We start from the raw sequence: 21,873 nt of genomic DNA, 5'->3' as shown, positions 1-21,873 counted from the left end.
ACCCTGTTCCCTAGCTTTTTTCATACACAGGGAACTTTTGAGAAACAACTGATTTGTGGAAACACAGATACTTTTGGGTACATATCAATTAAATAAGACCTCTGAGAACAAGCTCCCCTTAATAAAGCTGGCCTTGGGACCAGGGAGGTTGACCTTGGCACCGGGGAGGTTGGCCTTCTCCGTGTGTTGGAGAGGAAGCACAGTGACATCTCATGACCAGCTTTTGATTGATTGGCTGAGATCTGGGCCCAGCTGCATGAAGGACTATACTCCTGGTGTTTAAAAAACCCATAAACTCAGACAATCAGGGCCCCCACTCTGTGTTGGCTGTGTGCGGCCCCTGGCGTCCATGTGCAGAGGTCACAGACAGACAGATCATGCCAAAGAGGCAGGGGTTACCTTCTTGGCCATCTGCTCCTGCAGCATCTGAGCTGCCCGCAAGACAAGTCACTTGACCTTGGGGGCAGAGGAAGATGAAGTGGTAACAGGGGTGGGTTGGCCCAATGGTGTGAGCAACTTACCTTCTGACTGCGCCACTTACCTTCTGACTGCTCCCAGGAGATGAATTAGAAAGGTCTGGGCTTAATAACTATTTAGACATGAAGCATTGGCCAAGATACTTTCCATAGTGATGTCTGTAGGTCTCATCCATAGGTAGCAATCCTGGGGCTAATCCCATCCTCTACCTTTTTGGACCCCAGGTCTGTACTGCTCAATGCTGCTCAGGGATAAATTGTAAATTCACAGTCCTTGGTGCAACTGTGCAATCCTTTGAACGGCCTCTAGGAAGCATCCTTTTCCGTCGCCACGATGGCTATTCCAGACCTTTCCCACTACTCCTTAATTTCCATCCTTACCTCAAGTCCCCTCTCAGCAGATGGCTTTGCCTACTAGCTCCCAGAAAAAATTGAGACCATCCTGCCTGGTCAGGCGTGGTGGCTCATGCCTGTAATCCCAGCACTTTAGGAGGCCGAGGTGGGTGGATCACCTGAGGTCAGGAGTTCGAGACCAGCCTGGCCAACATGGTGAAACACTGTCTCTACTAAAAATACAAAAATTAGCCAGGCATGGTAGTGCGCGCCTGTAGTCGCAGTTACTCAGGAGGTTGAAGCAGGAGAATCACTTGAACCCGGGAGGTGGAGGTTACAGTGAGTCAAGATAGTGCCACTGCACTCTAGCCTGGGTGATAGAGCGAGACTGTCAGAGAGAGAGAGAGAGAGAAAGAGAGAGAGAGAGAGAGAGAGAGAGAGAAAGAAAGAAAGAAAATTGAGACCATCCGGCATGAAATCCCTCAACTTCTAGCTTCCCTCCCACGAAAGTATTTAGGTCTGCCAGCCCTCACATCCTCCGCACCAGTGTCAGAGAACTGGGTGTGCCATCTATATAGAGACCAAAATCTCTTCCCCCGTGCCCTGGATTCCAGTGCCTTCACCCCTCACATGTTTCCTTGGGGTCTTGCTCTACCAGCTGTCATCTCTCTCTCTCTCTCTCTCTCTCTCTCTCTCTCTCTCTGGCTCTTTCCATGTGCACGCTCCCCCATCATAAAAAATTAAAAAAAAAAAAAAAAAGCAGAACAAAACAAAGCCTCCCTTAAGGCTGTCTATGACCTGTAGTAGCACATTCTCCCGCCTGCTTCGGTTCCCTCAAACTCAACTGCTTAGCTCCAGATGTGGGGCAGCAGTAAAGACACAGGGAAATGGGATGGAGTAGAAACCCCTTCCCCTCTCCTTCCCGCCCTTCCCCACTGGTAGTCTGTTACCACCAGTAACAGTAGAACAATAAAAATAAACAAAGGGGTCAAGTAGTAGCACCACCATGTACATGTGATAATGACCTTGTAGTCTCTGACATCCAAGCTGGCATCAGACATGTCTGCAGGCTGCTGAGGCTGTGGGCAGCAAGAGCCTCTGTCCTAGGTTGCCCCGGGCTTTACCTTCTGCCAAATCATGCCTTTAGCTTTCAATACCAAGGCCACAGTGAAAACAGCCAGGCAAGAAGCCTGTCCTTTCTGAGGATGAAATGGGGACAGGAGCAGCAGTGGAAATAGCATTCAGGGATGGGAGGTGGATCTGCTCCGGGCTGAGGTCAGCGTGGGTGGCTCAGTGGGTCTATGCAGCCTTGCAGATGAAAGGGGTTCCAGAGGAGACCTGGATTATTGTTCCTGTCATTCCCCATCTCCACGCTCAGAATCTAGTGTGGGAAATCTTCCAGACTGGCCTCAGCCACCAGCATTTTGCCCCTCCCTCAGGCCTGAGTCCTGCAGTCCCGCTCTGCAGTTACTGTTCCCAGGGCACTGACCCAAAAGCCTCCTATACTTCAATTTTCCTAATCATGACAACAAAAACATCCTTGCCAGCTCATCCTGTATGACCAGCAATATGCTAGGTAACCCACGTACATCATCTCATTTAATTTAATCACCACTGACTCAGTGGAGTACGTTTGATTATCTTCATCTCATGGAGGAGGAAACTAAGAGATGGAGAAGTCAAATCATCTTGGAGAACTTTACAGAGCTAGTGAGCGATGGGACTAGGATTCAAAGCCTGGCCTGTTTGACTCCATGCTCTCTTCATTCTACCGCCCAAATATTTGTAAGGAATATGAGTTTGTTCTAACACACTCAGAAGCAAGAAGTGTAACATTACAAGTGTGACTAACCCTCACTAGACCGGGCCAGCAAGATGGCCAGTATCTTTTTTTATTTTTTTATTTTTAGTAGAGAAGAGATTTTGTCATGTTGGCCAGGCCTCATGTTGGACCTCAAGTGATCCGCCCACCTCAGACTCTCAAAGTGCTGAGATTACAGACATAAGCCACCTTGCCTGGCTCTCTATCATAACCCATTTCTCCAAAAAAAAAAAAAAAAAAAAAAAAAAAAGGCAGCATTCACATGATAAAGCCTTATAAAGTGTGAGAGGAAGTGAGGCAGAAAAATAGTGAAAGCCAGACAGGCGCAGTGTCTCACACCTGTAATCTCAGCACTTTGGAGACTGAGGTAGGTGGATCATTTGAAGTCAGGAGTTCAAGATCAGCCTGACCAACATGGTGAAACCCCGTCTCTACTAAAAATACAAAAATAAAATTAGCTGGGCGTGGTAGCACATGCCTGTAATCCCAGCTACTCGGGAGGGTAAGGCAGGAGAATCGCTTGAACCTGTGAGGTGGAGTTTGCAGTGAGCCAAGATTGTGTCACTGCACTCCAGCCTGGGCGACAGAGCAAGACTCTGTCTGGAAAAAAAAAAAAAAAAAAAAAGGGAAGAAGAAAAGAAAAGAAAAAAATAAATAGTGAAAACCAACAAAGTGGGATAATAAAGCTGGCTGTGGCACCCCATGAAATAGAATCACCAAGCCACACTAGAGTCTCTGGGGAGGCCACATAAAACCACTGCACCTCAGAGCAGTGTGTTGGGGAGAAGCATCAAGAACCTATCTGTTGCTTGGGTCTCTCACTGCTCAAAGTTCACACCATGGGGCATTAGCTGCCCCCCACTTTGGGTTGCGTACCTGGGCCAGCCTCAGTGGACCTAGGTAAGGTTGGACATAGAAGTGGGTACTGGAGTTGTTTCAGCTCGTTCCCATCGCAGTAGGCATAATGAAGGCCATGCCAAAACCCAGCACTCACCCCCAGAGTGGCTGAGACAGCTTGCTGTGTTGGGAAGTGGGGTATCGGTGGCAGCAGGGGCTCTCCCTCGTGCAAGTGGCCAGGAGAAGGCCTTGGGGGCAGGCAAGTGACCTCAGGCAGATCTGGCTCTCCATTTCTTTCAAGAACAAGTCTAAATTCCTTATCATGGCATCCAAGACTCTCACCCTTCCTTTCCGACCTGGTCCTCTGTGCCTACACACCACCTCACTTTGGTGCCACTGTTTGCCCACGAAACTTCTACATATGAAGGAGAAAAAGGGACCTCTCTGAGTGGTCCCAGCTCCAGAGGCTGTGGGTTTGGCTGGCAGAACAATGTTTTGGTGTAAATTGGAAAAATTAAACAATTGTTCTTCCTGGTTTCAGCCCATGCCAGAGTGCACAGTGGATTTCAACATGTCCCTTGGCCACCCATGCATGGAGGCCTTGCCAATCATACTAAATCCCAGGTGAGGAAACATGCCAGAGAGGTGGAGGCTCTTGCCCACGTCACACAGTGGCTTAATGGCAGACCCAGAGGGGGGACTCAGCTCCTGACTTGAACTGGGCTTCTTTGCCTCCAGCTGGGCAGCCTTGAGATCACCCCACCCCCATCCCACATAAAAATAGTTTTTGAAAATTTCCAGGTGTGTCTGGCATTGACCCTGTGTTCTGCCCTGTTTGGTGCCCATGGCTATGAGAAAAGGCCTGCGGCCCAGCTTTCCCTTCCCCACCCATGACCTGTAGAGAAGAGGCCCCTGGGCCTTTGCCAATGACCTCATGGGGAACTGCTGCCTGCTGACTTCCTGTTTTTATATTCTTTCTCCTGTGCTTATTTTTTCTGCTTTGTTGTTCTTTGGTCATTTATGGTTCTCCTCCAGTAGCCTACTCTGCAAAAACTGAACTTTATTTTTTTGTGATTATTTTAAATACATGTTTCGATAAAGAGACATTATACTTTCTTTTTTCCTTTGAGGAATTGGAGTTGAGTGTTATTTCTCCCCCCTCTTTATCTCCCTCCTCTTTCCCATGCTTCATTTCCAAAACTAGAGTCTTTAGGTTTCATAGCTCAGAAGAAACAAACTCAAAAGCTGTGTCTGCAAGTACCATGTGAATTCCAGGATTCTTTCTGTAGTAGAGATCACTCTTCTGCTGGATGCTGGAAGAGTCGAACAGGAAGAGGTCTCCTAGCCTTCCCACCATTGAAATTCTTAGCTATCAAATTTACAAGTCCCTGCTTGAAAACTGTGTGGGTTCTCCATTTCTTCCAAGATGAAGCCAAAATTCCTAAGGGTGATGACCTGCCAAAGAGCCCAATGAAGCTTTCCAACTTGATTCACCATTATTCCATTTGTTTCTACACCCTCTCTTCCACTCCGTTTCCTCTATTCCAGCCACAGTGCAGTTCTCACCTTTACCGAAACCATTGTGCTCCTTCATGTCTCTCTACTTCTGCACCTGCTCTTCCTCTGCCTGGAATCCTTTTCCCATGGACTCTTATTGATCCTTCAAGTCCTAATTCAAATTTCACCTCCTCAGGAATGCCTTAGCCAACACCTCCAAGCTGAGTTTACTACTCTTTCCTCTACATTCCTTCTACACTTTGTCCTGAAGAATAAATATAAATGTATTTGAGAGCCATTTTTATTATTCTAGTCTCCTCTTTCATTGGATTACTCATAGGTATTTATACCTACTTATAAGTGTTTCTGTCAGGAATAAATGGCTTTCTTACCTATTCTGTGTATGCACATAAGTGTGCAAAGCTCTTGGGGGAAGGTGTGAACTGAAAGGTTGGCCATTCCTATGTTGATTTCCCAGAGAGAGGTTGTAGACCATTTAACAAGAAACCAGAACCTGGGGCAGGTAGAAAAAGAAATGCTGTGTCTTCAGGGCCATGCCTGTCAAAACATAGTTCATGACCCACCTATGTCAGAATCACCTGGTGGGGCAACTTCTAAAAAGTTCTGATTCCTGGGGCTGGCCTTAAATCTTATGAACCCAGGTTCATAGTTTCCAGGAATCTGCATTTCCATAAACCATCAAAAGATTCTCTTGTACCAGAGTTTGAAAAACACTGATCCGGGTGCTTTGGGAGCTAGAGTTCATATGCCACAAAACTGTGCTTGTCAAGACCATTAGTTGTCAAACCTCCTGAATGTCTACCTTAGTGGCTGCTTTTCAAGCCTCATCTGAATGCTGTCTTGGTGGTGGTATCTGATGTACTTGAGCATTGCCTGATTGTGGAAACTCTTCACTCCCTCACCTTCTATGATATCGCTTGTTCTTGGTTCATACCTTACCTCTTTAATCCCTCATTTCCACAATCCCTGTCTGGGTCCTCTTCCTCCTAATGCCTCTTCACTCTTGGTTCTTCTCTTGGGTCTTGACCTTGGCCCCATCCGTGATATTCCATACCAGACCTACAGCTTCTGCTGCCACATGGAGATGCTGGTGATGTTTAAACTATTTCCAGGCAGATGCTCTCCTTGGCCTCCCTCCTGTACATACAACTCCCTCCTGGAACTCTCCACCGGATGGCCCCAAGCATCTCAAATCACACATTTCTAAAACTATTCTGTGTATCTTCCTCTGGTTTCCTATTTTTGTGGGAGACACCCTCTAGGACACTTAGATACCAGAGAGTTACCCCGCCCCTGCCTCTGACTAGCTGCATCACCTTGGACAAGTTACTTATTTCTCTCTGCCTGCATTTCCTCACCTGAAATACAGACATATGGCAGTGCCTGGTTCATTGGATTGTGAGGATTAAATGAATTCATGGTTATAAAGTGCTTAGAACAGTGGTATGCTGGAAGTGTTTAATAAATCCAGGCTATTAGGCTGGGTGTGGTGGCTCACGCCTGTAATCCCAGCACTTTGGGAGACTGCGGCAGGTGGATCACTGGAGGTCAGTAGTTTGAGACCAGCCTGGCCAACATGGCGAAACCCCGTCTCTACTAAAAATACAAAAATTAGCCGGGCATGGTGGCAGATACCTGTAATCTCAGCTACTCGGAAGGCTGAGGCACGAGAATCACTTACACCCAGGAGGTGGAGGTTGCAGTGAGCCAAGATTGCGCCACTGCACTCTAGCCTGGGCAACAGAGCAAGACTCTGTCTCTAAATAAATAAATAAATAAATAAATAAATAAATAAATAAGTGCAGGCTGTTAACAATGATGATGATGACACTAATAAATATTTAGTAGTTAACATTCATTTTTATCATCCTGGTCTCCTGCTCCCTCATTGCCCAACCACAAGGCAGTCACTAAATCTATTTTCTGTCTTTAGCATCTCTCCTTCTCTGATACCTGCCACTATTTCCCTATCACACCAGCTCTACCTTAGGCAGAATGTCCTCATTTCTTCCCTGTTCTTATCTAGGGATGGTCTCTCACCTAGACTCCTGTCTCTTTTCTCACCTCTGAGGCTCCTTGGAGGCAAAAGCCATGCTTTACTCAAACTCTTAACCTCCTCCAGCACCAACTGACTGTATATTAGGAATTTATTGAATAAACAGATGAAATAGAACAAATAGATATAAGGATGGATGAACAAAATCATTGCATTATATGGAAATCTTCAAAGGGGTAAGATGCCTTATGAATCAAAGTGGTAGGCCGGGCACTGTGGTTCATGTCTATAATCCCAGCACTCTGGAGGACCAAGGTGGGTGGATCACCTGAGGTCAGGAGTTCGAGACCAGCCTGGCCAACATGGTGAAACCCTGTATCTACTAAAAGTACAAAAATTAGCCAGGCGTGATGGCAGGCACCTGTAATCCCAGCTACTCAGGAGGTTGAGGCAGGAGAATTGCTTGAACCTGGGAGGCAGAGGTTGTGGTGAGCCGAGATGGTGCCACTGCACTCCAGCCTGGGGGACAAGAGCGAGACTTCCTCTCAAAAAATAAATAAATACATAAATAAAATAAATCAGAGTGGTAATGGATAATCAGGGATTTGGAAAAACAAAACTCTAATTATGGTGTAATCCCCAGAAGGTGTTTCTAAACAGAAAAGTAGCAATGGCCTAATCAATGATGTTAATGTGTTGGAGGAAGCAGGTCTCCCAGAAGAAATGAGGTCTGCAGAGATGTCAGAAGGGGAACCAATGTCTGCAAGTGGTCAGTGTGCCTCCAGTTATGCTCAAGGGACAGAGACGCTGGGCCTGAGGTCAGGGCTTTTCCCACTGCTGGAGAGAGCACTGTTGTGGGGCAGAGATGCTCCATCCGGCCTTCTTGACTCGTGTGAAACGTTCCTTCTGAATCTTCTCACTTCCTTTCTTCTCACTCCATGCTTTTCACAGGACCAAGCCTTTCTGATGACTCATTTAGTCTGGGGAGCAGATAAGAATTGCCGTATCCCAGGAAGTCTTTGCATTTCATTTTATTGTCAGTCTCTCATGAACCTGATTCTTGTAGGTCTGTTCCCAAGAGTCCAGTCAGCTCTGGACACACCAACAGCACTGAGTTTCTGGACCTACGAGGCTGATGACATGATGGAGCCATGGTAAACATACTCTCAAACTGCCCCAGGTAATCTGCTAGTCAACCAAAGTCCCAAATTGTGAGCCTCTTCAGCATATAATTGTGTTCTCCAGTGACGTAAATAATGCTTGGTTGTGTCTACTCAAAGTGTTCTGCCTTCACTGTAACTGTTTCTGGAAAATGTGACCTAACCAAAAATTCCTTGCCAGTTGGCCCACCTAACATTCAACTTGAATAGTTCTGCTTTTTCGGCCTGGTGCGGTGGTTCATACCTGTAATCGCAGGACTTTGGGAGGCTGAGGTGGGCAGATCACCTGAGGTCAGGAGTTTGAGACCAGCCTGGCCAATGTGGTGAAACCCCCTCTCTACTAAAAATACAAAAATGATTGGGAGGCTGAGGCGGGTGGATCACGAGGTCAGGAGATCGAGACTATCTGGGCTAACATGGTGAAACCCTGTCTCTACTAAAAATATAAAAAATTAGCTGGGCGTGGTGGTGGGTGCCTCTAGTCCCAGCTACTCGGGGGGCTGAGGCAGGAGAACGGTGTGAACCTGGGAGGCGGAAGCTGCAGTGAGCCGAGATCGTGCCACTGCACTCTAGCCTGAGCGACAAAGCCAGACTCCATCACAAAAAAAAAAAAAAAAAAAGAGCCAGGCATGGTGGTAGGTGCCTGTAATCCCAGCTACTTGGGAGGCTGAGGCAGGAGAATCGTTTGAACCTGGAAGGTAGAGATTGCAGTGAGCTGAAAATGCGTCATCGCACTTCAGCCTGGGCAACAAGAGCCAAACTCCATCTCAAAAAAAAACAAAAAACAAACAAAAAAAATAGTCCTGCTTTTTAAATTCATTGACCTGTGATTGATAATATGGAATAAGAATGGCAAATATATAGCATATATATTGTCTCCACTCCTGTCCATGTTCTTTGCACACACCACTAATGAATTTGACTTTCTTTTCCATTTGTTTTGCTTGTTTATTTGTTGTTTTTGTTATTGTTGTTGTTTTTATATGGAGCCTCACTCTGTCACCCAGGCTGGAGTGCAGTGGCTTGATCTCAGATCACTGCAACCTCTGCCTCCCAGATTCAAGTGATTCTCCTGCCTCAGCCTCGAGTAGCTGGGACTACAGGTGTGCACCACCATGCTCAGCTAATTTTTGTATTTTTAATAGAGATGGGGTTTCACCATCTTGGCCAGGCTGGTCTCGAACTCCTGACCTCAGGTGATCAACCTGCCTCAGCCTCCCAAAGTGCTGGGATTACAGGAGTGAGCCATTGTGGCTGGTTGGCTTTCTTTTCCATTAATTTAGCTTTCAAATTCTTCTTTTTTTTTTTTTTTTTTTTTTGAGACGGAGTCTGGCTCTGTCGCCCAGGCTGGAGTGCAGTGGCCGGATCTCAGCTCACTGCAAGCTCCGCCTCCCGGGTTTACGCCATTCTCCTGCCTCAGCCTCCCGAGTAGCTGGGACCACAGGCGCCGCCACCACGCCCGGCTAGTTTTTTGTATTTTTTAGTAGAGACGGGGTTTCACCGTGTTAGCCAGGATGGTCTCGATCTCCTGACCTCGTGATCCGCCCGTCTCGGCCTCCCAAAGTGCTGGGATTACAGGCTTGAGCCACCGCGCCCGGCCTCAAATTCTTCTTATGACAGTCGTCCAAGAAAACACTACCAAAGTTGATAGATTAGCTGTGACATAATATTTACTATTTCTCACTTAAAGGTTTCTATTAATTTTCTAAAAAGAAGTGGCATCCCAGTGATATATTACTGCATAACATGAAAATTCAGTGGCTTAAGACTACAATTTTACTTGTTCATGATTTTAAAGGTCAGCAGTTTGGGCTGGGCTCAGCTGGGCAATTCTGCTGACTTTGGCTGCAATCTTTTGGTGGTTTGATGAGGACTGGACGCTCTAACATGGCCTCAGTCGTATGACCTGTCGTTAGAGCTGGCTGTTGACTGGGCCAGGTATCTGCAGCAGGCTCACTTAGACTTCTTCATATGGTATTTATGTTTCAGTGTATAAGCACATTTCAAGTTCTTGCTTATAATGTGTTTGCTAAGGTCCAATTGGCCAAAGCAAGTTACGTGGTGGAGCCCAGTGTGAAAGGGACTCCATAAGCACATGGATTGAGAGAGGCATGATTCACTGGGAGTCATTATGGTCATGATATACCCCAGACAGGGTGGTATTTCATTTATCAGAAACTTACTGAGTGCCTACTATACTGTGCTTGGCACTGAGTATAAAAAGACAAAGCAATTGAGAAGAACTTTGAAGAATGGAAAGGCTCTAACTTGTTGGAAAGGGGGAAGAAGAACACACCAAACACCCTAGCGGAATCACTGTGGATGAAATAATCCTCTTGTTTATGTATGTGTATGTGCCAGAAAAAAGAGGAGTGTTGAATTGTTTAGATAATTTTTTCTATTCGCCATTTTATGCAGATTTGTTCAGTCTAGGTTGAATGAGTAACTCTATTGCTTTCCATTGGGATAAGTGTTCCTTAAAGCTTTTCTTCAGACTCTTAAAATATTGAAAACAATTGCATAAGTGTATCCTTCATGACCACAAAGAGCTACTTGAGATTATTTTTTCCCCTAGAATCTTGGCCAACTCTGAGACTGAGGCCCAGGCTTGCAAACTCTGATATTTCCTCCCTCTCTGCATTCCTGCCACCCACAGCTGCTCCAGTCCAGAATGAAAGTTCAGAGGCCACATACTTATGATCCAAACAGCCTCTCCAGCAGTGATGGCAAAGAGACAGCTTCGCTTAGGAAAACAAACAATCATGCCTTCCATTTATATAGCTCTTTAGCTATTTTTTTCAAGAAATGTTCACATCTTTTCTCTATCAGATTATCCCCAAAACTGAGGTGGGCAGGGCATGTTTTAATTGATGGGGAAACTGAGGTCCAGACAGGCGAATTGACTTCTGCAATGGGTGACAAGGCTGAAGATAGAGCTCTGGCTTCCTGATTCCATGCCTTGGTTTGCCCTGTGGACCACACTGCCATGAACACAGATACATGCTAGCTCCAGTTCTAAGAAGCCTGCTTTCAAAACCCTTCTGAAAGCCGGGAGCAGTGGCTCATGCCTGTAATCCCAGCACATTGGGAGGCCGAGGCAGGTGGATCATATGAGATCAGGAGCTCGAGACCAGCGTGGCCAACATGGCGAAAACCCGTATCTAATAAAAAATACAAAAATTAGCCGGGTGTGGTGGCGGGCGCCCGTAATCCCAACTACTCTGGAGGCTGAGGCAGGGAGAACTGGTTGAACCCAGGAGGCGGAGGTTGCAGTGAGCCAATATTACACTACTGCACTCCAGCCTGGCGACAGAGCAAGACTGTCTCAAAACGAACCAACCAACCTTTCTGGAGTTTTCTGCTCCCCACCGTAGAGTTCCTCTAATAACCACCCCACACTTCTTTTACTTTCCACTCATATCAAAAGAATGAGGAGAACACATCAAACCCTTTCCTCGGTGCTAGCTTCTAAACCTTTTCCTTCCAGAAAATAATGGATTGTGTTTGAAGTCCCAACTTCCAGCCCACAGTGGTACAGCCAGTTTCTCCTGCTGGAAAACAGAGGCTCAAGGCCACTTTCACTGTGAGTTCTCACCTTACCTACTCAAAATAAAACAGGAGAAAAGTTAAAATTAACATCCAGAAAAGGCTTGGAGAGGATAAGCCACCACCTAAGAGTAAAACGCAGTTTGAGAAAATGCAGTGTCCAGGTGAGAGGAGACACCTCACCTCCATGCTGCTAGACGGTTTTGGGTGAAACGCACACTTCCTTTTACAGCACTGGTCGCCTTCTGCTCAAGTTCACCTTCCCTAAGAGGGATGATTTTCTGCATCCCCGCCCTGAAGCACAGGAACCTACTGGAAAGCTAGGACTTGCAAATTTATTGATTCTCATAAACTAGGTCAGGAAGATCAGAAATGGTAGTAATGGCACCTCCTCCCCATGCTCCTTGCTCGTGGCAGACATGAGAATCTTTCTGGCTGAGAATGGAAGTGGCCTTAGAGTGCTTTTCAGTAGGACCACTGAGGCAGCCGCCACCGCTTGATTAGGCTGGCATGCTGGATGAAATCTATCTGCCAACTCTGTAGTTCCTGGTGGCCAAAGCCTTGCAGAAAGTGAGTAGAAGTGGGAGAATTCTCCAGGTATACATGAGGTGGATATTCCTAGCTCCTGGAGGCCCCCATGTTCTAGGCTTTAAAAGCAAAAGCAAGGGAGCATGGTCACCTATAAACAAGAGCTTGTTGCTATCCGAGAGGCTTTTGGAAACTGAAGGGCTTTGACAATAGCGAAAGTCAAAGATTGACTTGCTAACTCTCCAAGGCATTCAGATGCGATCAGTTACTGGGCAGCCCATCTACAAGATTCAGAAAGTGTAAAAGACTGTCAAAAGTCATGAAACAATGCTCTGAACCACGTTACTAGAAAATTATTAAATGAGTGAGGAAAAGATCAAAGTAGTGAGAACAGGACGGGATAGTAGCGCCTGGTTAAATGATGAAGAAACAGGAGCAGAGTAGGGAGGCAACTTCCTCAAAGACGCACCTTACATCGCTGGCAGAACTGGAGACCAGCTTCCTCACTCCCAAGCCAACTCTCTTTCAACTTCAATGCACACCTTCCTCTTTCCTCTACAGCCCCACTTGTATTCCTCTACAATTCCTTACCTGCCCCAGCACCTCACCCAGCCGCCATTCTCCTTGGGGGAGGATTATTAGCTTACAGATTTAGTCACAAGCTGATTCAGTTTAAATTGTATTTCTAAGGTGGGGTTGGGGTTGGGGGTGGGGATCTCGATCTGCTTTCTACTTTTTTTTTTTTTGGAGACAGAGTCTCACTCTGTCACCCAGGCTGGAGGCTGGAGTGCAGTGGCACAATCTCGGCTCACCACTGCAACCTCCGCCTCCCGGGTTCAAGAGATTCTCATGCCTCACCCTCCCGAGTAGCTGAGATTATAGGTGCCTGCTGCCATGCCCGGCTAAGTTTTATATTTTTAATAGAGAGAGGGTTTCACCGTTGGCGAGGCTAGTCTCGCACTCTTGACCCCAAGTGATCTGCCTGCCTCAGCCTCCCAAAGTGCTGGGATTACAAGTGTGAGCCACCTCATGCAGCTTTGATCTGCTTTCTACTGGATATGACAATTTGTACTTCTGTTCTGAGGCCTTTGAATTGCACTCCAAATACCCTCAGGACAGAGATGTTAAGTGAGAAGCAGGCACTATTTGATAATGGGCCAGGACATTCCTATAGAATTTCAAAAACCATTTGTATTCCAATTCACCTGTGGCCAGCAGAGAAGAAGGTATGTAAAGAGAAGAGAAAGAAGGATGCAATGTCCACACATGCTAAAGGTAGGTAAGTATGACAGGTCTGATACACATACATGCATTCCAAAGTATCCCACACTTGAGGCTCCAGAAGATGGATAACTCCCATAGATGTCTTTTAATGAAGAGCCCTTGCTTTTACAAGAAGTTATAATTGTGGTTTCCATTCTCATAGCTGGTATCTCCAACAGTCACATGAGGATGGAGAGTCTCTTCCTTGTACAGAGCAAACAGCACAGCCCCTGGAGCTCACTGGCATGGGTTGTCCAACTCCCCGCTGAAGGCTGGGAACCTTTTAGTGTTAATTCAGTATTTAGGCCAATATCTGGGTTTATTTTTCCCAACATACAAATATGAAGGAGCTTCAGCAATTTAACTTCTGAGAATTTATCCAATGAAGGGGTTAAGAATTTATGCAAGCTCTTCCGGTTCTAGGAGCTTTGGGAGCCGTGGCTTACAGTGCAGACATGGCCAAGTCCAAGAACCACATCACACACGACCAGTTCCAAAAATGGCATAGAAATGCGGGTAGACTCCAAGTTCCTGAGGAACATGCCCTTTGCCAAGAAGCACAACAAGAAGGGCCTAAAGAAGATGCAGGCCAACAGTGCCAAGACCATGAGTGCACGTGCCAAGGCTATCAAGACCCTCATAAAGCCCAAAGAGGTTAAGCCCAAGATCCCAAAGGGTGTCAGCCCCAAGCTCAGTCAGCTTGCCTACATTGGCCACCCCAAGCTTGGGAAGCATACTTGTGCCCGCATTGCCAAGGCGCTTAGGCTGTGCCAGCCAAAGGCCAAGGTCAAAGATCAAACCAAGGCCCAGGCTGCAGCTCCAGCTTCAGTTCCAGCTCAGTCTCCCAAAGGTGTCCAGGCCCCCTACAAAGGCTTCAGAGTAGAGATCTCTGTCCGCCAACATGAGGACAGAAGGACTGATGTGACCCCCCTGAGCTGCTGTCTGCAGGGGGCTGGTGTCCTCCTGTGCTATTTGTATAAATACACCTGACGCATGAAAAAAAAAAAAGAATTTATGCAAAGATTTAGCTGCATGGATGTTCATTATAACAATTATAATTGAGAAAAACTTGCAACAACCTAAGTGTCCAACAACAGGGAACTGGCTAAATCAACTTAGTACTTCAGGTGGTAGGAAAATATGCAGCCATTAAATGATGCTGGCAAATGTATCTACAGCCACAGAAAATGTTAGGTAAAAGAGGAGAAATAAAGCACAAAGCCATACTACAGGATGGACCCGTTTTTGTTTGAAAAAAGTACATTTGTGTGTGTATCATATATGTTATATATACTCAAATATATTACATATATACATATATATGCATTTATCTAGGAGGGTGTACTAATAATCTAAAGTGGCATTAATAGTGATGTTTAAGAGAGATTATGAGTACTTTAACACTTATTAGTATTTTCTGATTTTTCTGTAATGAGAAGTAATACTTTTTTTTTTTTTTTTGAAAGGAAGTCTTGCTTTGTAGCCCAGGCTGGAGTGCAGTGGTTCAATCTCAGCTCACTGCAACCTTCGCCTCCCAGGTTCAAGAGATTCTCTCCTCTTGAGTAGCTGGGATTACACGTGTGCACCACCACCCCTGGCTAATTTTTTGTTTTATTAATAGAGATGGGCTTTCACCACACTGGTCAGGCTGGTCTCGAATTCCTGACCTCAAGTGATCCACCTACCTCAACCTCCCAAAATGCTGAGATTACAGGCATGAGCCACCGTGCCCGTGGAGCGGTGGTACTTTTTAATAAGAAAAAGCAATAAAAGAAACTTTATCTTGAAAAAGACAGATCCTTGCCTATGATCATTGAAGTTCAATCAGGCTCAAGAATTCTATAAGGAAACAATAATCCCTATAGAACAGGGGTGGGTGGGAGGAAAGCAGGAGGCCACCTCCTGCTGAGAGACCTGGAGAAGGAATCATTTCCCTTCTGCGTTGGCCCGTGCGCTCTACGTAAATATCCTCTCCACCCAGGTCTTGCTCTGTCCTGGACTTACTCATCACTAGCTTATTACTGGCCTTATTTTGACTCACTGTTCAAACATCACCGAAAAGGAATTTCTTTTTAACCACAGCATCCACATGAAGAATTCTGCTAAAACTCCATTTTAACTGAATTTCGGCATACAGATGACTTAAATTAGCTACACTGGCCTGGGAAGAAGCCCCCAAATCCCCAACATCCGGAGCAATTGCTGCTGGTAGGCTTGATCAGCTGGTGGATAAACCCCTTCTCCTGTCCCCACCCTCTCCCAGCCTCTCCACCCACAAAGCCCGGGCAGCAATTTGTGAGATGTTTTCCTCTCTTCTTGAATTTCCATCGTGAACTGGTTACTGTGGTTCACGCCTGACATGCCTCTGTCTCTGCTCAAGAGGTTAAAAGTAGAGAAACTTGTTGCTTCAGAGGCCACAGAGAGAGTTAGGACGAGAGCGAGCTGTGGATGAATTGTGAGATCTCATGTAACCGCCCACCCTGGGCGTTTGGGGATAGCCTCCATTCCCTCATCCTCTCCTCTGAATGGTGATTTTCCTGTTTATCCTTCTTCTCAGTCACCCTCGAGGGAAGCTCTCCCACCCCCTCTCAATTGTTAAAGAACTTCTGCGTGGGCTTCAACATTCTCTTGGCTGGCCCCTTGGGAGGGCCTTGATATGCTCTTATTTTTTCCTTGTATGTTTAAGGCCCCCTGGGGCCCTCTTGACCCTTGTGGGCTGGTTACATTTGGCTCAAGCCTGAACTCCATCGCCTGGGACCAGAGGCAGGATAGGGGTGGTGGGAATGAGGTGGGGAGGGTTTTCCTACATTCTTAAAGATAATATAATAACATCGTGGCTAAGATGGAAATATGTTAGAGGAAGCAAGATTGTGAGAAAGATGGAGGAAAGCAGCTCCCACCACCCCACCAACTGATGGTGAGGACTCTGCTGCCCCAAACCCTGCCAAGACTGAGCCACGCCTAATTGTGGCCTAGATTGTGGATGTGTGCCTACCCACCAAGAGGAAAGCCAGAACATGCCTGCATGGATAGAAGGGATTCCCTCTCAGTTGAGTGGTGAAAGGGTGTGGGAGAGCAAGGAACCATGACACACCATGTGTCTCTTCCCAAAGGGGAGAAGCCCCTGTGAACCTACCTCAGGGGTCTGCTTGATGAGGCCAACCCTATCCTACTCTTTGTCCTTCATTGGACAGCAATTGTCAAGCATCTACCATACGTCAGGTCCAAGGTTCCATGCTAACTGGGGAAAGTGAGGCGATCAAGCAGCTTATCTAAGGCTTATCCTCCAGCCTAGTTGGTAGAAGAGCTGGAAGACAATAGTGGCTTTCACTCCAGAGCCCTCACACTTCACCTCTATGCCAGATGTTTGAATGAAGGGAAGATCTCCTATGTGTTTCCCAGGCTTTGTCCAGGCTGCCTGCAACGTCTGCCTGTGGGATCTGACTTCCCAGCAGCTGGGATCAGCCAGCCTACAGAGCAAGCAGAGCACCCTGAGAGTCTCCAGTGGGGTTGCCCGCCTGGTTGGCTCCTGGTCTCAGCAGACTCCTGCTGGTGGTGCGCAGGCTGGGTATTTGTGTGGACAAGTGAGTGTTCACCTCTAGTTTTCAGGACAAACAGTGCCGCACCAGCTGGCTGGGATGTTTGAAACTGGTGTTTCCACTCAACAGCACAACCCAGATTTAGGTTCCCAAAACTTTCTAAGCAGCTGCCCCCTTGGATCTTTAATCCTTCCTCCTATGTCCTTCCTGCCACCTGTAGTCTAAATTTAGTGACAAGTACAGCAGAGCACCTTCCGCCTGGGCCACTTTGGCAGGTCATGGAGCCACTAATAAGTGTGTACATGTTCCATCTCTTCAGGGCCACCCATGCGGGTGAAGAGCTTCTGGGGAGCCCCACGATTATCTTCCTGGTAGGGTCTCCAGCCCTGTGAGTTTGCTTTTTTCTTTTCTTTCTTTCTTTCTTTTCTTTTTTTTTTTTTTTTGAGATGGAGTCTCGCTCTGTTGCCCAGGCTGGAATGCAGAGGCAAGATCTCGGCTCACTGCAACTTCTGCCTTATGGGTTCAAGTGATTCTCCTGTCTCAGACTCCCAAGTAGCCGGGATTACAGGCGTGCACCACCTCACCCGCCTAATTTTTGCATTTTTAGTGGAGACGGGGTTTTGCCATGTTAGCCAGGCTGTCCTCAAGCTCCTGAGCTCGGGTGATCCGCCCGCCTCGGCCTCCAAAAGTGCTGGGATTACAGGCAGGAGCCACTGCACCTGGCCAGTATTTTTGTTTTGATAACAATAAAAGTTTGTTAATAAAAATATTAGATGAATATAAGCAAGAGAGAATCCCAGCATCCGGAAATACCACTGTTAACATTTTGGTCTATTTCTTTTTTCTATCCATTTTGTTTGTTTATGGAATTGAAATCGCAAGATACAATCAATTTTGTTTGCTTGCTTGTTTGTTTTTTTAAGAAGGAGTCTTGCTTTTGTCACCCAGGCTGGAGCACAATGGTGCAATCTCAGCTCACTGCAACCTTCGCCTCCCAGGTTGAAGCGATTCTCCTGCCTCAGCCTCCTGAGTAGCTGGGATTACAGGCATGCGCCACCATGCCCAGCTAATTTTGTATTTTTAGTAGAGATGGGGTTTCACCATGTTGGCCAGGCTGGTCTTGAACTCTTGACCTCAGGTGATCTGCCGGTCTCGGCCTCCCAAAGTGCTGGGATTACAGGCGTGAGCCACTGCGCCTGGCCTAATTTTGTATCTCATATTCTTGACTTATCATTTTTCGAAATAAGCGGTCTTCAAGTCTCTGTTTCAAACTGTTGAACACCATTTGTTAACACAATATTTCATCATTTCAACACGCCATGGCTTCTTCACCATTCCTCTGTTCTGCAAGTGTAGGTTGCTTCCAGTTTTGCAGTTACACAACTCAGTGATGAGCATCCTCATGCCTAAATCTGTAATGACGTTTAGAATTACTTTCTTAAGATTGATTTCTGGAAGTAAGATTGTAAGATAAAAAGCTACGAACATTTTTAAGCATTGTGATCTTTCATGCCAAAATATTTGTCGAAAGAGGAATCATCTTAGATGATTTCCTCCCAGCAGTGCAGGGAGTGAATAGGCAGCATTTCTTATGTGAGTGAAATCAGGTTCAAAAAGAAAAAGAAGGAAAGAAAGAAGGAAGGAAGGAAGGAAGGAAGGAAGGAAGGAAGGAAGGAAGGAAGGAAGGAGAGAAAGAAAGAACAAACGAATGAATGAACGAAAGAAAGAAAGAAAGAGAAAGAGAAAGAAAGAGAAAGAAAGGAAGGAAGGAAGGAAGGAAGGAAGGAAGGAAGGAAGGAAGGAAGGAAGGAAGGAAGGGAAGATCAATCAGGTTCATTGGCAAATTTTAGCCTAAAGGGACAGGTCAAAAAGGGAGAAAGTGAAGTTTCACTTCTTGCAGAGAAACAACTTTTATGAAAGGGTTATGGAAATGACAGCCTATTGAGACTTATTCCAAATCAAATAAGGAAGCCATCTCTTCCTCTGCTCACCTCCCTAGGCAAATCCTCTATCCACTTCTAGAACACAGGGCTAGAGCAGTGGCACCAGCCAGCTCCGTGGGGACATATGACTCTGCTCATCATAGTCATCATCCAAAAGGTAGAAACATACTAGTAGGAAGAGACCTTAAAGATTCTCTGGTCCAATCCTTCCCTTTATCAGATCAAAGTCTAGAAGAATGAGGTGACTTATTCAAGAAGTGATTCACTGCTGGTTTATGGCATTCCATATCTCCATTCACATTTGATGACAAATAAAAACAGTTGACTTGATTTGAAGGCCCAATCCTTTTATGCATGATTTCTTGTACACATATGTTCTTGTATTCATGTTTCCTTTAAGATTTGAGGGTGTGGCTGATGTCACACAGGTGTCTACAGTGCTTAGAAGATTAAAAATCTGATTTAATAGGTTTCAGAGTGTCCTGGCTGATTGGTATGCATTACTAGGGTGAATCGTTTGTCATGTCTTTGCTAATTTGCTGGATGCTCTCAAAGGAAGTTAATTAACCTGAGGCCTCCATCCAGCTGTGCTCCAATTCAGCTGATCTTGAGGTATCATGACCTGTCAGGGAGAGAATTATAACATGTAGGTATGAAGCTTTCTCCTTTCATATACACTGGGACACCTGAAATGGGTTGAATCTCAGACATATCCTTGCTGTTAAAAACTTAATCATTATTCAAAGCTGAGTTCAAATCCCATCCTTTGCAGGGGAAAAAAAAATCTATTGAACCACCTAGGCGAAAGTGTTCACTTTGTTTTCTAAATTCTAGCTGTCTATGCCAGTGGTTTGAACAAACTCTATGAGCATGATGGTTTTTAACTTCAAAAAAATGTTCACAGAACCTGTATAATAATTGTTCTTTTAGCATCTATGTATGTATGTATTTTTCCTGCCTCACATTTATTCATGCAAATAGCACAGGAGGGCACCAGCCCCAAGCAGACAGCAGCCCAGAGGTCACACCAGTCCTTCTGTACTCATTCTGGCAGACACAGGCCTCTACTCAGGAGCCTTTGTGGTGCCTGAGCACCTTTGGGAGCCTGAGCTGGAGCCAGAACTGAGGCTGGAGCTGAAGCCATGATCTGAGCCTTGTTTTGAGCCTTGGCCTTTGGTCAGCAGAGCCTGAGACTCCTGGCAATGTGGGCATGAGCACGCTTTCCAAGCTTGGGGTGGGCACTGCAGGCAAGTTGATGGGGGCAGGCAAGTTGATGGGGCTTGCAGCTGACACCCTTTGCGATTTCGGGCTTAACCTCCTTGGGTTTTACGAGGGCCTCAATAGCCTTGGCTCTCGCACGCATGGCCTTGGCATTGCTGGCCTGCATCTTCTTCAGGCCCTTCTTGTGCTTTGAAGCGCATGTTCCTCAGGAACTTGAGGTCCACCCCCTTAAGAGATTCATATGTTTGTGATCAGGGCTTCTTGATGCCACTTTTTTGCCATTTGGGGGACTGGTTGTGTGTGGTATGGTTCATGGAATCGGCCATGTCTGCATTATAACTCACAGCTTTAAAGCTCCTGGGACGGGAAGAGTGGTATCTGTCTTAAAAGTTCACGATGAACAAAGGATAGCATGAAATCCTAGGCTTTTATAAGGCTATATATTTTGCCAATCACAACATATATTTGAAAAATAAGTACAATAGTCCCCTTATTATCTGTGGCAGACACACTCCAGGACCCTTCATGGATGCCTGAAACCTTGGATAAACCCAATTGCCATCAGTTGAAACATGTTCTGTACATATCTTCCACCCACAAAAATTAATGCCTTTTCCATCTTAACTCGGCACTTACCACACACTGTGGCAGTAACTTTTGCAGTTTGAGGTGTGACAGCAAAACTAGTACAAACTCCTTATCATAGCTTTTTTCTTTTTTTTCTTTCTTTCTTTATTTTTTTTTAGACAGAGTCTTGATCTGTCACCTAGGCTGGGGTAAGAGGCGCAATCTGGGCTCACTACAACCTCCGCCTCTTAGGTTCAAGCGATTCTCCTGCCTCTGCCTCCTGAGCAGCTGGGATTACAGGTATGCACCACCACACCCAGCTAAATTGGTTTGTATTTTTAGTAGAGATAGGGTTTTGCCATGTTGGCCAGGCTAGTCTCGAACTCCTGGCCTCAAGTGATCCACCTGCTTTGGCCTCCCAAAGTGCTGGGATTACAGATGTGTGTCACCATTCCTGGCCTTTATCATAGATTTAAACAACCTCATCATGTAATATCTTTTCTTTCCTTACTAAGTGGACAACTTTTATCTTTTCGCTCAAAGGAACACTTGATGGCTTCTCTTTGGCATACCCAAATTGCCAGCACCACTACTCTTTATGCTTTGGGGCCATTAAGTGCAGTAAGGCCTCACTTAACATCATCAGCAGGTTCTCCAAAACTAGGACTTTAGGCCGGGTGCCGTGGCTTATGCTTGTAATCTCAGCACTTCGGGAGGACGAGGCGGGTGGATCACCTGAGGTCAGGAGTTCAAGACCAGCCTGGCCAACATGGAGAAACCCCTTCTCTACTAAAAATACAAAATTACAGGCATGGTGGCGCATGCCTGTAATCCCAGCTACTTGGGGGGCTGAGGCAGGAGAATTGCTTGAACCTGGGAGGCGGAGGTTGTGGTGAGCTGAGATTGTGTCACTGCACTCCAGCCTGGGCAACAAGAACAAAACTCCATCTCAAAAAAAAAAAAGAAAGAAACTAGGACTTTAAGTGAAACAACATATGAAGAAATCAATTTTACCATAGGTTAATGATACAAACAATAGTTCAGTTCCCTCAGCATATTTCTGGTGACAAAACTATCACTAAACTTCTAACTATAAGCCAAACTACTCATATTAAACCTTACAA

The 21,873-nt window shown here is 46.0% G+C and overlaps 2 pseudogenes; one reads left to right on the top strand and one right to left on the bottom strand.

The window, feature by feature from the left end:
- The first annotated feature begins 13,934 nt into the window (after window positions 1–13,934).
- LOC103245392 (large ribosomal subunit protein eL29 pseudogene) lies at window positions 13,935–17,723 on the top strand (annotated as a pseudogene).
- A 2,196-nt stretch (window positions 17,724–19,919) lies between these two features.
- Window positions 19,920–20,602, bottom strand: LOC103245397 (large ribosomal subunit protein eL29 pseudogene; annotated as a pseudogene).
- Window positions 20,603–21,873: the final 1,271 nt, after the last annotated feature.

Source organism: Chlorocebus sabaeus, chromosome 26, assembly GCF_047675955.1.
Source record: "Chlorocebus sabaeus isolate Y175 chromosome 26, mChlSab1.0.hap1, whole genome shotgun sequence".
In the NCBI taxonomy this organism is placed as follows: domain Eukaryota; kingdom Metazoa; phylum Chordata; class Mammalia; order Primates; family Cercopithecidae; genus Chlorocebus; species Chlorocebus sabaeus.
This window is presented reverse-complemented; position numbering and strand designations above follow the sequence as displayed.